At 39.4% G+C, this 14,891-nt stretch overlaps 1 protein-coding gene across 6 annotated transcripts in view; it reads right to left on the bottom strand.

Moving 5' to 3' along the window:
- Positions 1-14,891, bottom strand: part of INPP4B (inositol polyphosphate-4-phosphatase type II B) — an 885,859-nt gene that overhangs the window by 321,668 nt on the left and 549,300 nt on the right. The gene's annotated exons all lie outside the window — the stretch shown is intronic.

The raw sequence follows: 14,891 nt of genomic DNA, 5'->3' as shown, positions 1-14,891 counted from the left end.
CTTTTGTCTTTTTTCCTACAATTATTTGTCTTATTTTTATTGACTTGTTAAGATATTAAGAAGAGATGACAAGAATACACAGAAGAACAATACAAAAAAGATCTTCATGACCCAGATAATCACTATGGTGTAATCACCAACCTAGAGTCAGACATCCTGGAATGTGAAGTCAAGTGGGCCTTAGAAAGCATCATTATGAACAAGTCTAGTGGAGGTGATGAATTCCAGTTGAGCTATTTCAAATCCCATAAGATGATGCTGTGAAAGTGCTGCACTCAATATGCCAGCAAATCTGGAAAACTCAGCAGTGGCCACAGGACTGGAAAAGGTCAGTTTTCATCCCAATCCCAAAGAAAGGCAATGCCAAAGAATGTTCAGACTACTGCACAATTGCACTCATTGCACATGCTAGTAAAGTAATGTCAAAATTCTCCAAGTCAGGCTTCAATAGTACGTGAACCATGAACTTCCAGATGTTCAAGCTGGATTTAGAAAAGGCAGAGGAATCAGAGTTCAAATTGCCAACATCCGTTGGATCATCAAAAAAGCAAGAGAGTTTCAGAAAAATATCTATTTCTGCTTTATTGACTATGCCAAAGCATTTGACTGTATGAACCACAACAAACTGTGGAAAATTCTTCAAGAGATGGGAATACCAGACCACCTGACCTGCCTCCTGAGAAATCTGTATGCAGGTCAAGAAGCAACAGTTAGAACTGGACATGGAAGAACAGACTGGTTCCAAACCAGGAAAGGAGTACGTCAAGGGTGTATATTGTCACCTTGCTTATTTAACTTATATGCAGAGTACTTCATGAAAAACACTGGGCTGGATGATGCACAAGCTGGAATCAAGGTTTCTGGGAGAAATATCAATAACCTCAGATATGCAGATGACACCACCCTGATGGCAGAAAGTAAAGAAGCACTAAAGAGCCTCTTGATGAAAATGAAAGAGAAGAGTGGAAAAGTTGGCTTAAAACTCAACATTCAGAAAACTAAGATCATGGCATCTCGTCCGATCACTTCATGGCAAATAGATGGGGAAACAGTGGAAACAGTGACAAACTTTATTTTGGGGGCTTCCAAAATCACTGCGGATGGTGACTACAGCCATGAAATTAAACGACGCTTGCTCCTTGGAAGAAAAACCATGACCAACCTAGACAGCATATTAAAAAGCAGAGACATTACTTTGCCAACAAAGGTCCGTCTAGTCAAGGCTATGGTTTTTCCAGTAGTCATGTATGGATGTGAGAGTTGGACTATAAAGAAAGCTGAGTGCCGAAAGAATTGATGCTTTTGAACTGTGGTGTTGGAGAAGACTCTTGAGAATCCCTTGGACTGCAAGGAGATCCAAGCAGTCCATCCTAAAGAAAATCAGTCCTGAATATTCATTGGAAGGACTGATGCTGAAGCTGAAACTCCAATACTTTGGCCACTCATGTGAAGAGCTGACTCATTGGAAAAGACCCTGATGCTGGGAAAGGTTGAAGGCAGGAAGAGAAGGGGACGACAGAGGATGAGATGGCTGGATGGCATCACCGACTCAATGAACATGAGTATGAGTAAACTCCGGGAGTTGGTGATGGACAGGGAGGCGTGGCGTGCTGCAGTCCATGGGGTCACAAAGAGTTGGATGACTAAGCGACTGAACTGAACTGAACTAGATGTCCTTTATATATTTATATTTATAGTGGATTTTAATTCTTTGTAATATATATTTATGCTTTCTCTCCTCTATAACTTGTCTTTTCACCCTTTTTATGGTGTCTGTTCCACCTGACTCTTAAATGTTCATATTTGAAAGCACTATGACAAGAAGAGGAAAAATGAGTATAAAACCATACAACTTTAAAAGGCATCTCAAGAACATATCCAATATCATTATCTCCAATTTTGTATTCTAGAAATGATCTGTCAGCACTTACATACCTGTTTTCAACTATATCATCCTAAAATTGCCTGTGTCAGCCTCTTTGCAGATATTTTCAAGACTATCCATATGTGTCTGAAACCTTCCCTGCCATGGAACCTGATACATCGATACTGACCTATATCTAACACTTATGTTAAAAAAATCCAGTTGATTAAGTGACACATGACAGACTACCATCCAGCTGTCTGAGGAGTTTATAACTAAAGACAACTTTGGAAGAAAATAACTTGCTTGCATATAGAAATCTGCTCCTTTGCCTTGATATAGGCCCTACTAAGGAGTGAGTTGTTATTTTTCCCACCTTTCAAAATCAGAAAAGTAAGGCTCTCAAAGTAAGGCTTTCAAAGCCTCAAAAGTACTAAATATTTGTTATTAATTTATACTGATTATCATTTCCTAATTTCCATATGTTGGAATTTGTACCAAATGTGCCAGGTCCTATTTATTCTTCCACCCTTTCCCACCTGCCCCTGGGAGCTGAGCTCTGGAACACGTCTAGGGGCTTCCTTGTCCTCCAACTTTTAGCTGCATTCTCATGGTGGGGGCCCTGGAAGCAGGCTGGCTGGCCCAGAGCGGAAAGGGAGGAGAGGATGACTTACTCTTAACTTCCTTTCCCAGGAAAAGGGCTTCCCTGGGGGCTCAGACAGTACAAAGACCAGACGTGCTAAGTCACTTCAGTCATGTCTGACTCTTTGAGACTCTATGGACCTTAGCCTGCCAGGCTCCTCTGTCCATGGGATTCTCCAGACAGGAATACTGGAGTGGATTGCCATGCTCTCCTCCAGGGGATCTTCCCAACCCAATCTCTTATGTCTGCCTGCATTGGCAGGCAGGTTTTTTACCACTAGTGCCACCTGGAAAGCCCTAAAGACCAGATAGTTAAAATCAAAAGATCACTGTTAATTAAAGAAAACCTGCCATCTCAAGGGCCCCCCTGGTGGCTCACACAGTGAAGAATCCACCTGCAATGCAGGAGACCAGGTTCGATCCCTGGGTCAGGAAGATCCCCTGAAGAAGCAAATGGCAACCCACTCCAGTATTCTTGCCTGAAGAGTTCCACGGACAGAGGAGCCTGGCGGGATATAGTCCATGGAGTTGAAAACAGTCAGACATGACTGAGCAACTAACACTTTTCTTTCTGTGAGGTAACTTTTGGTGGCCATGTTTTTTGACCAAACTGGCTGCGAATGAAAACCACTGCCTGCCAGTTACAGGCAGTTATGTACGTTATAGCAAGCAGGTAGCTAGGTGTGAGCAAAGAACTGGGGGCAGGGGCCAAGTGGCAAGAACTCATGCATCTTGTAAAACAGCAGGGGTGCTGGGGCAGACAAGAGAAGGAACCTCCTGACTGACAGGAAACCACACCTTCTGGGTGACAAGTGTCCTGGAAGCAAACAAAGAAAGGTGGGGAAAGACTAGAGTTTCCTGTATCTGAATGTAACCTGTTGCTTATTATGCTTTCATTACAATAAAATTAGCCTTGCAGATAAGAAGTATCTCTCAAGCACCTAAGCTATGACACTGCTGATTTAAGCTAAATAGGGACAAAAATCCCTCCTCCTTTTGGGAAAATGGAGTTAGGATGAAAATTAGGGAAGATGACCCCCAAACTCCTCCTTCCCCAGTGAATGTTCCACCCGTCATCATGCCCCTCATAACTGGCTTGGCTTCCGAAAGAAGCACAGGGCAGAGCTCCTCACCTGTCTGCCTGTTCTCACTCTGACAGCATATTCTTCTTTAAATAAATTCTCACTTTATTTTCTTTTTTTTTCCTCTGTAATCACCTTCTGTGTTTTTTTTCTAATTTATTTATTTTTAATTAGAGGACAATTGCTTTACAATATTGTGTTGATTTCTGCCACACATCAACACGAATCACCCATAGGTATACATTTGTTCCTCCCCTGTACGTCCTGAATTCTTTCTAATCAGGAGAACACTATCAGTAAACACAGAATGCATTATAGCTGCCCAAAGCGGACTCAGGGTAGAGAAAAGCAGGACACAGGCCCCAGATGAGAGGTCCATAATGTAAGAATGATTTCAGTGAGCCCAGACTCATGTGTATCTTTCCATAAACGACTGAAGTAAGTGAAGTCGCTCAGTCATGTCCGACTCTTTGCGACCCCATGGACTGTAGCCTACCAGGCTCCTCCATCCATGGGATTTTTCAGGCAAGAATACTGGAGTGGGTTGTCATTTTCTTCTATTATAAAAGGCTAAATTCCTTAACTTGAGATACAAGGTTTTCTTTAATTAACAATAATCTTTTGTTTTCAACTATCTGGTCTTTGGGCTTCCCTGGTGGCTCAGATGGTAAAACGTCTACCTGCAATGTGGGAGACCCAGGTTTGATCCCTGAGTTGGGAAGATGACCTGAAGAAGGAAATGGCACAACTCTTTGTGGGTTCCACTTCGCAAATAGTCTCTCTGTAAATAAACCCGACTGAAATTATCCTAAATTGCGAGTGCCATCTGTTTTCTACTGGGACTGGGACTGATAGAGACTTAATGGCCATGCTTGTATGCACAAAAGAGAAACAAAACAAAGTATTGAGGTAGAGTCCTGTAAACGATGCTTTCCTGGGCTCCCATCTAAAGCATGTAGAGGCATGAGGACTGTTTTCTATGGAGCTAATGGAAGAGTCAAGGAACATAAAAATTATGTTGGGCCCTGGGAATATCATAAATAACAACGAGCAGAATTACTCCTCCCCTTGGACGATGGGTGGTTTTTACCAGGACTAGGTTGTAGACCACAGTCATGACCTGCCAGCAGAACAGCATTCACAGGACTGGTGAAAAGCACTTCCCTCACACAGCAATTCTTTAAGCCCTCTTGCTCACCTCATTCATCCTCACCTCCACACTTGGAAACTGAAAGGGGACATTACTTTAGTGCAGGAAAGTGAATTATGTTTCAAGTGACCTCCATGCTTCCTGGTTTCATTCACAGTATTTTTTCTTCCTGTTTTTTTAAAAATCCCTTTCCCTGAACTTCATTCAGAGTTTTGTTTTGCTTTTTTGTTTTCTTACTGTTTTCTTCTCTTTTCCCTAAAGAAAAAAGGCACTTTCATTGATGCTTATCTACTCCCCACTGTGTAGGTTTCTTATTTTCTCATGCTTTGATATCATATTAAATAACTAAGGCTTTTTTTCCTCTTAGTCGTAGTTCAGGCAAATGAAAAAAACCAACTATTGAACTGTAAAAAGGGAACAAATTATAATTAGCTACATGAAGAAATACCTCAGGATGCTACAAAAAAATATTTTTATTTTGCAGCTACAAAGCTGTCCTCTGAAGGAAGAGCCTTATTATTTACGTACTTTAGACATGAGAGTCTTTTCACATATACACTACTATATATAAAACAGATGACTAATAACTTACTGCATAGCACAGGAAAATCCACTCAGTATTCTGTAATGACCTCGATGGGAAAAGAATCTAAAAAAGAGTGGGTGGGTGTGTAACTAATTCACTTTACTGTACAGCAGAAACGACAACATTGGAAATCAACTGTACTCCAATAAAAATTTGAAAAAAAATAAAATTTCTTAAACCAGAATGTATTTAATACCACAAAAAGCACGTCAGACAGAAGAGAGATTTTCTTAAATGAAATTACTAACTGGAAATAAATAAGCTGTAGTATCTGGTAGAGATGGGAGCAGAGAGGGGCCTTTTCCTACCGGTTCTCCTACAGGAAAGGCAGCCTAAATTCCATAAAAACAAGAACAGGAAGGCTTACTCTAAGGGTCTCTTATTTCCCAATTTATTGGATGCTGTAACAGGTAACAGAAAAACACTGGATAAGAGAGGCAGTCACTATTTAAGTAAAGATCTTCCCCTTCCTTAAAAAAAGCACAACCCCATATGGGGTCCTTCTCTCCCCCCGAGTGTAGAGGGGCCTCGGGCTCTATGTTCCTCCTCTCTTAGCCATCAATGCAACTAAACAGGAAGTAATCTGAAGGCCACCTAAAGCAGGCATCAAATCCTGAAGGAATTTTTTTCTAACAGGTTTTTAAATACCATCTGGAGAAAAAAAGAACTGCAGCTCTTTTGCTTACTCATTTCTAGTCCTAAAAAATAGCTAGACAGCTAAAACCTCACAGTTACAACATCATACTTTAGGAGCTAAAAGCACAGTTCATAATGCATTTGTCACTACTTTACAGAAAGATTTTAATAAAAATTAAGTTACACCTTTTATGTAGAAAAACACTACACAGGTTCCACTGTGCTTACTAGTGAATATATAAATACACTTATTACATTAGAAAATCTCCCTTGACCCCCCTCATTAATTTTTGAAAGCAATAATTGCTCTCTTTATGTTGATGCTATTTGGTATCTAATTCAACTCTATACTTCTTGTTCTAAATAGATATGCTAGAACACATACATATTTAATTTTAAGGGATAGATTAGTATTGCAAATGTCTCCAAATGTAGAAATACATCACTTAAGTAATACTTTTAAAAACTAATCATTCACAGAGAATATTAATATTAATTAATATTATATTAATAATTAATCATTGACAGTATTCATCAAGTACATGCAGACCATAATCATATACAGTTGTGTTTTAATTCCTTTGGATCTTATGTAGATGGGAAAATATGGTAGTTAATGCATGGACATTTAAGTCCATAACATCTAGTTCTGAATCCTAGCAGCTGTGTGACCTGGTTAATTTACTTAATGTGGTAGACAGACTTCAATGTGCCCCTCATGATCTCTGATCCCTGGTGTTCCTCTCTTTTATAATCCCCTTGCCTTGAGAGTAGACAAGACCTGTGACTTGCTTCTAATCTGGAATATAGCAAAGGTGCCAGAATGTCACTCTTAAGATTGCTATATTACATGACAGAGGTGATTAAGATGTCATCCTGTGACTACAGTACATTACATAGCACACTATTTTAGCAGACTGTATTTGCCAACAAAGGTTCATATAGTCAAAGCTGTGGTTTTTCCAATAGTTATGCACAGATGTGAGAGTTGGACCATAAAGAAGGCTGAGTGCTGAAGAGTTGCTGCTTTTGAACTGTGGTGTTGGAGAAGACTCTTGAGAGTCCCTTGGACACAAGGACATCCAACCAGTCCATCCTAAAGGAAATCAGTCCTGAATATTCATTAGAAGTACTGATATTAAAGCTGAAGCTCCAATATTCTGGCCACCTTATGTGAAGAGCCGACTCACTGGAAAGGACCCTGATGCTGGGAAAGATTAAAGGCAGGAGAAGGGGACAAAAGGGGATGGTTGGATGGCATCACCAACTCAATGGACATGAGTTTGGGAGCGAGCCCCAGGAAATGGTGGACAGGGAAGCCTGGTGTGCTGCAGTCCATGGGGTTGCAGAATCAGACATGACTGAGTAACTCAACAACAATAAAGACCAATATGTATCATTTGAAGGTGCCATATTCATGATGATTTGTTGCACATTTTTCTAATCCTCAGATCCCTTACATGTAAAATACATATGATAGAACCTTCCAGAGTAGCTGTGATCGTTAAATGCAATTCTGTTTGCAACACACACTCCCAGGACCTTGAGCTCATTCATGGAAAGCTCTCGAAAATCTGTAGTACCATTATTACTACCAATATCCTAGAAAGTTAAATCTCAGAAGAGTGAATATAAGAAAAGGCCTTAGGAAGAGGTGAGAGAACTGATTAACCAAGAACTTGACAAATTTGATTTTATTACACCTGATATCTAGAACAGTATTAAAGAAAATTGAGAAACAGAAGAGATTGGTCTTGAGCACCCTTCCTTTATTCCTTCAAGCCCTCCCTACCTTTTCCCCACCTCTTTCAGTCCTTAGGTACTTGATTTCTCTTGGTAGCTGTGTACACTGAGGATCAAGGAACCTGTTTTAAGGGTAGGGATGTTTATAATAGCTTAAAGTGCATGAAAAACACAACTGCTTCTTCTGCCAAAATACAAGAATTGTCATACATTTGCAAAAGGGGTTGAAATAAAATTACAGGGAAATTTTATAGGACTATGAACATTTTCATAATACAGAACAATTTCAAAACAGACCACATTTTGTATAGAGAAATTTTGCCGAAAAAGCATTCATGTTTCTTAATGGCAGTCTGAATTATCTTGTTTACTAGCTTGATCTCTGACACTGAGCTTTATTTATTACTCTCATTTTGATTTCAGATCATTTTAATTACCAATAAAAAGCAAGTACCACCACTGAATGGATTATTACTTTTGCGGATGCTTTTAAAACTTGAAAAGTTAGTCGCCTCATTCCAAAGGTTCTATAAACCATTTTCATAAGGGAATACTGTCATAAAATTTTTGATAGAAACCCTGTTATTAGTGGAGAAATGTGAAGCTAAGAGTGACTAGTACTTAAAGTGTGTCAAGTACAAACCAACATCATTAACTTAAAAGTGCAAAATTGCATCCATCCCTCAACTTCATTAGAAGAAAAATCATCAGTAAGATGACAGAGTTCATTCCCATCCTGTCAGCTCAACATTCTGAATTAGAAGAAATTTGAATGTTACCAGCATGGAAGCTGATGTAAAACAATTTTATACCTGTTGAATAAAGAGGATGTTTTCCAATATTGCCAAAGAGGTGACACCAAAATTGATATCCTAATTAGTAAATTAACCAGGCATCTCAAGAATTGACTAGACTACAAAGCCCATTCTAAGGGATGCATTTCTTATTGTCATGGCAAAGAGCGTGACGTTCTAGAGATGAAGGGAAAGATAGAAATAGGTCATTTATTTAATGGATTCTAAGAGCAATCTTTGCTTCTGAGTTTATGTAAATCCCTATACCTGTGAAGGCTTAGATATCTGAAAGCTTGTAATAAATCAAACTAACATAAATTGGTTTTTAACTAAACTAAGGAATTGGAATTTTGCCTGTTTTTTTTTTTTTAATATGAATTTCATAATCAGAGTTCCCAGCTGATTGGATAGAATAATGACTAATAGCTCTAAACCAACCCAAAGGCCTTTTATGCTTACTTTTATTTACTCTATATTCTGATCTACTTATCTCCTTATCAACTGAAATGTTAAGTTCCTTAGTTATTACTGATAGCTTAGCCACAAGTTAACTGCAAGTATAGTCAAACTACTTAATCTCTTTGACCATTTATCTCTAGGGCTAAGTGCTACGTTGCTTCAGTCTGTCCCACTCTTTGCGACCTCTGGGACTGTGGCCTGCCAGGCTCCTCTGACTGTGGGATTCTCCAGGCAAGAATACTGGAGTAGGTTGCCATTTCCTTCTCCAGGGCATCTTCCCAACTAAGGGATTGAATCTGTGCCTCTTTTGTTTCCTGCATTGGCAGACGGGTTGTTTACCACTAGCGCCTCCTGAGAAAGAGAGTAAAAACATTTCCTTTACCTTTTTCCTTTCATTAGGGCTCAGCAGCAATAAAACAAGTGAAAATACATTGAAAACAGTAAGGCAGTATACACATTTAACAAAATATTATAAGTATTATTATTACATTTCTGGTCCTAGATAGCTCATTGAGTATCAGTTTTGCTAGACAATAAGCTGCAACTTAATAATATTTATTAACAGTGAGATTTCCAATGCTTCCAAGATGTTTGCATTTAGCCATTCTTGACCCTGATGCTGTGAGGGATTGGGGGTAGGAGGAGAAGGGGATGACAGAGGATGAGATGGCTGGATGGCATCACCAACTCGATGGACATGAGTTTGAGTAAACTCCGGGAGTTGGTGATGGACAGGGAGGCCTGGCGTGCTGTGATTCATGGGGTCATAAAGAGTCGGATACGACTGAGCGACTGAACTGAACTGAACTGAATATTGAGTGTATCTGCTTATCAATTAGTTTTAATCCACCCACATTTTCTAAAATAGCCACTGATTTGTGAAGACTAGCAGTCATTTAAAGATAAATAACCACAGAAATAAGAAAAAAAACTTTGCAGGTGGAGCGAACATTAGTCTCTTTAATAGTAAAATACTCTAGCCAGACCAGGCTGCAAAACAGGTAAGCTAAGAGGGAGGGAAAAATAAATGTGTGTGTGTATGCAAATTTGTGTGTATGTGTGTGTGTGTGTGTGTGTGTATGCAAACTTGCAAACTTTTAAATAATGTATATTTTATATAGAGAGAGTTGTATAGGTCCTTTACCCAAGCTATAACGTTTAACAACTGAAGGATGGCATCAGAATAGGAAATGTAGATGTATCAAGTTTTCCTATTTCCATCATATTTGTTCCCAAGTAACTTTGCATGAGCATACACCTTCCGCAAGGTGTAAATTTACATCAATGGAAAAAAAAAATATCAGACAGAGCAAGAACATCATCTCCATTTCCAGCAACACACTCATTAGTCACCCAAGAAACAAGGGCAGAGCTTTGTTTGACAATATGATAAATGCTCGTTATTACTTAAGATGTTGATTGCTTTTCTTTAAAATATAAAGATGTAAAACAACCCTCAATTTCAACTTTTTTTTCCTGTCATTTTGTGTCACTTGGTTAGTACACAACAACAGTTACTCTAGGTGGAGTATTTAAAATTAAACGTCCTCTTTCTTGGTGTCTGTTATCTCATTCTCATTTGATTCGTATAGAAGTGCTTTATAAGCTCTTCTTAGCCAAGCTAACTGCTTGGTTCTGCTTATTTCTATGAAGTCTTAAATTCACAACTTAATAATGTTTAAGTGCACCTAACTCATTTATATTTGGGGAAATGTGCACAATAAAAAAATCTTTATGGAGGCATATATGCATTGCAGAGTCATAATATTACTCGTGAGTAGAGGCAGAAAACATTTACATAGTAGCAGATGTACTCATAACTAATTAGATTCTATTACAAGGCACACTACAGGTGACAGATCTCTAGAAAAAGAAAGCGTTTTTTGATAAGGAGGATCAATATTCACTGTTACAGAATTATTTTCTGATTTAAAAAAAAAAGCCAGAGTGGCAGGGGGGGATATTGTTGAAAAGTAAAGCATTTAAAAAATAATGACAAGAAAAAAATGTAGAGAAACATACACCACACAGTCACAGAGTTGTGAAGGAGCCTATCAAATGTCAAGAATGAACAAGGGGATGTGCTCACACCACCCCATGTGCATGGCATTTTGGGCTGGGAACAGTACATGTGCGTACTTGGTGGTACATTGAAATACGAGCCACACCAGAGCCACATTAATTCAGAAAAGGTAGAATCTGAGCAGAGGCATATCATTCACTTAATTCGAGTCAAGCTTAAATTGTCCAAGTCCCATAACTTCTGGTGGTCTTGAAAAGAAAACAGAGTCACAGTAATACATGTTTGATTTAACAATGACCAAAAGAACCAGAATAGTCAAAGAAAATAGAGGGCTTATGTTGCCATAGATTTAGAGCTTACAGTTGTCCATTTTCCCTACAATTGCTAATATTTTACCTTCTTAGTGTGTACCTAGCTTAGGAAGGGATGTGTGCATGTTCAGTCACTCAGTCATGTATGTCAGACTCTTTGCAACCCCATGGACTGTAACCCACCAGGCTCCTCTGCCCATGGAGTTCTCCAGGCAAGAATACTGCAGCGGGCTACTGTGTCCTCCACTAGGGGATCTTCCTGACCCAGGGATCGAGCTTACTTCTTCTGCGTCTTCTATGTTGGCAGGTGGATTCTCTACCATGGAGCCACCTGTGAAGCAGCTTAGGCAGGGAACCTTTGGATAAATGGCATCTAGATCTTTCGTTTTCTGTTATGTGACTATGGGTAGTTTGGCCTAAGTGATTTTCATCTCAGCTGCCCATCTCAGTTTGCTAATGTAAACACACAGTTGCAACTGAGTCACGCAGATACAATCATAACAAGGAAGATATGGGTTTGCAGAAAGGCACAAATAGCAGTAGCTCTAATTTATCGGACAACGTTATCATCACCGTCTGTGGTCCTGAGCTGAGTATGTGATTTAAACAGACACTGTCTCTGCAGCTTAGGGATTTATGAACCAAAACATAACACACCCTTGTTCCTTTCCAAGAGGAGAAGGTAGATCTGCCCTGTGGGCTTCCCAAGTAAATCCAAGCATTAGAACTCCAACATAAATTGGTCATTAGCTTTATTTCATTTCACCTTTTTTAAATTTTAGACTCTTGCCCTCTACTTTTCCCATCATTTAAAGAAACTCTGGAAATGAGAAGGCTTACAGAAGGAATCCCAAGGGCAAATATCCTCAAACATTAAATAGCATGAGAAAAGAAGCCAAAATGAGACTAGAAAGAAAAGTGACATATTGATGCTGTGGAAAATGATAAAAGTCTCTTTCATAAACCAAACTCCCAACCAAATAAACAAAGGAAGTAAGAGATATTTGGATGAAAAATGATAACAAAATAGTTTTAAAAAGGTCAAGAACAGAAAAGCACTCGATAGTATTAAAAAAAAAAAAAAAGCCAGTAAATAATATTAACAAATAAAACAGAGAGCTTGGGAGCTTTTTAGCAAAATAAATTTCCCAAAATGGAATTATGGTTCTAGAAACTCAGCAAAAAATACCAAATTAAGACAAATATTAAATAATTCAAGCCAACACTATCTAGATTATTGAAATATTTGGTTTAAACTGGACTCAATGCTTTTTAACATAAAGCTGCCATGTTGAGTAGCATTAGTATAAAAGTGCTGAATAATGACATTCTGAGAGGCAAAGCAAGTTCCACAAAGCTCCTCCCCACTTGAAAGGACATAAAAGGCAGTGCCTGGAGGAGGGCATGGCAACCCACTGCAGTATTCTTGCCTTGAGAATCCAGTGGACAGAGCAGTCTGGCAGGTACAGTCCACGGGGTCGAAGAGTCAGACGTGAACAAGTGAGCGCACATGCACCAAGCTTAAATGCTGTCTGTGGCTGCTCTGACTACTCGTTTCTCTTGGTGGAGCTACGGCCCCAGTCCTCCCTTCTGAGAATGTTGAAGCAACCTCTCTGTAATCCAACGTGTGGTCTAGAAATGCCTAGATCTTTAAAATAGGAGGAAAAAAATGAGTAATGACTTTTGATTTCATTATGCTTAATGCCATTCCATTGTGAGTTCAATATGGTAAATAACACATTTTTCAAATTAAGTAAATGGGTGCTTAAATGTAAATGAAATGATTGATGTCACTTTAATTTCAACTTTCCAAAGATATTCAACAAATATCTATTGGATATTTATCTTGTGTCAGCCACCAGGACAAATATTCTTTACCTAGCAGCTTAATAGGGATAACACAGCGAGTCTTAGAGATTCAGGACTAGTGTGTATTAGTTTTTCAGAGGAAAGTGCTAAATACACTCCAATTACCTGACTATTATTGACCAGTGGTCAGAGGGGAAAGTAGAGTCCTTATCATTATGAAGCATTAGCAGTATTGCATCAAAGTTGAAACACAAAAGGCAGGCTGGAGCATACCAAGTCAATACTGGTTTGAGCACTAGTCTCAGGGGTCAAAAAAATTCACAGTGAAATTAATTTATTCAATCCCAGCTAAATTAGCAATGATGCTAATATTTTTGTTTAATTTTCCAAGTGGAAAAGTCAAAATGAAAAATATTAAAATTCAATAAAAAACATTATTAAAAGTAAGCCATCAATTAAAATATCTGAACAAATCATTTCCATGTGACATTTCTCCTGAGACCTCTCTGATATCAGAATATAAAAGACCGAAAATGAAGTAGGAAGGCATTTATGAGACAGGGAGAGTGCACTAGGAGAATATTTTTTTTTTCTAGATCTAGGTACACGTCTAAGAGCAGAAGCAGTTCAGAAAAAGGGGACAATCTCCTCTCAAGGGTAGCAAGGGTCACCATACTTGCACCCAGAAGTTAAACATTCCCATACTGCTGCTGCTGCTGCTAAGTCACTTCAGTCGTGTCCGACTCTGTGCGACCCCATAGACGGCAGCCCACCAGGCTCCCCGGTCCCTGGGATTCTCCAGGCAAGAACACTGGAGTGGGTTGCCATTTCCTTCTCCAATGCATGAAAGTGAAAAATGAAAGTGAAGTCACTCAGTCGTGTCCGACTCTTAGCGACCCCATGGACTGCAGCCTACCAGGCTCCTCCACCCATGGGATTTTCCAGGCAAGGGTACTGGAGTGGGGTGCCATTGCCTTCTCCGATTCCCACACTAAATCACACCAATTTCCTGAACCGTGAGGAGAAAGAGAGGAAGAATCAGGAAACTATAATTGTCCAAAACATGATAACACATCTCAACCAGACCATCCATAAACTCTGTTGTATGATTACAAAACAGAATCATAACTTCATTATGTGGCTGCATACACACCCATGTGACTCAGTGGTAAAGAATCCATCTGCCAATGGAGGAGATGTGGGTTCAATTCCTGGGTGGGGAAGATCCCCTGGAGGAGAAAATGGCAACCCACTCCAGTATTCTTGAAAAATCCCATGGAGAGAGGAGCCTGGTGGGCTACAGCCCATAAGGTCACAAAGAGTTGGACACACCTGAGCAACTAAGCACATACATACATGTCCACACATTTTGACAAAGTGTACATCAATAAGGCAAACGATGAGGCCCATCTTATGAATAATATTCTTTCATCTTGAAGATCTTCTTATCAACAGGAGCGGGATGGGGCAAGGGTTTTAGATGTGAGGAGGGGGCATTGCAAAGACTCCCATCCCAACACTGCACCTGCAAAAAGGTCACCAAGGAGGACCCTTTGTTCCCATTAGCCTCTGAGTCAATTGTTCCACCATTACCTCAAGAGGGAATAAGAGATGGGTTGGCTTTTGCCATTTAAATGAAGTTAAGGCATCTTTAGTCTCTCCCATCTCTCAGTTTCTCCCATCAGGAAGTTTCCATATACCTCTTATGTTTATCTGTCAGAGGGCAGACAGAATGAAAACCACAGTCACAGAAAACCAATCAAACTGATCACATGGACCACAGCCTTGTCTA

Source organism: Cervus canadensis, chromosome 1 (assembly GCF_019320065.1).
Source record: "Cervus canadensis isolate Bull #8, Minnesota chromosome 1, ASM1932006v1, whole genome shotgun sequence".
Taxonomy (NCBI): Eukaryota; Metazoa; Chordata; class Mammalia; order Artiodactyla; family Cervidae; genus Cervus; species Cervus canadensis.
This window is presented reverse-complemented; position numbering and strand designations above follow the sequence as displayed.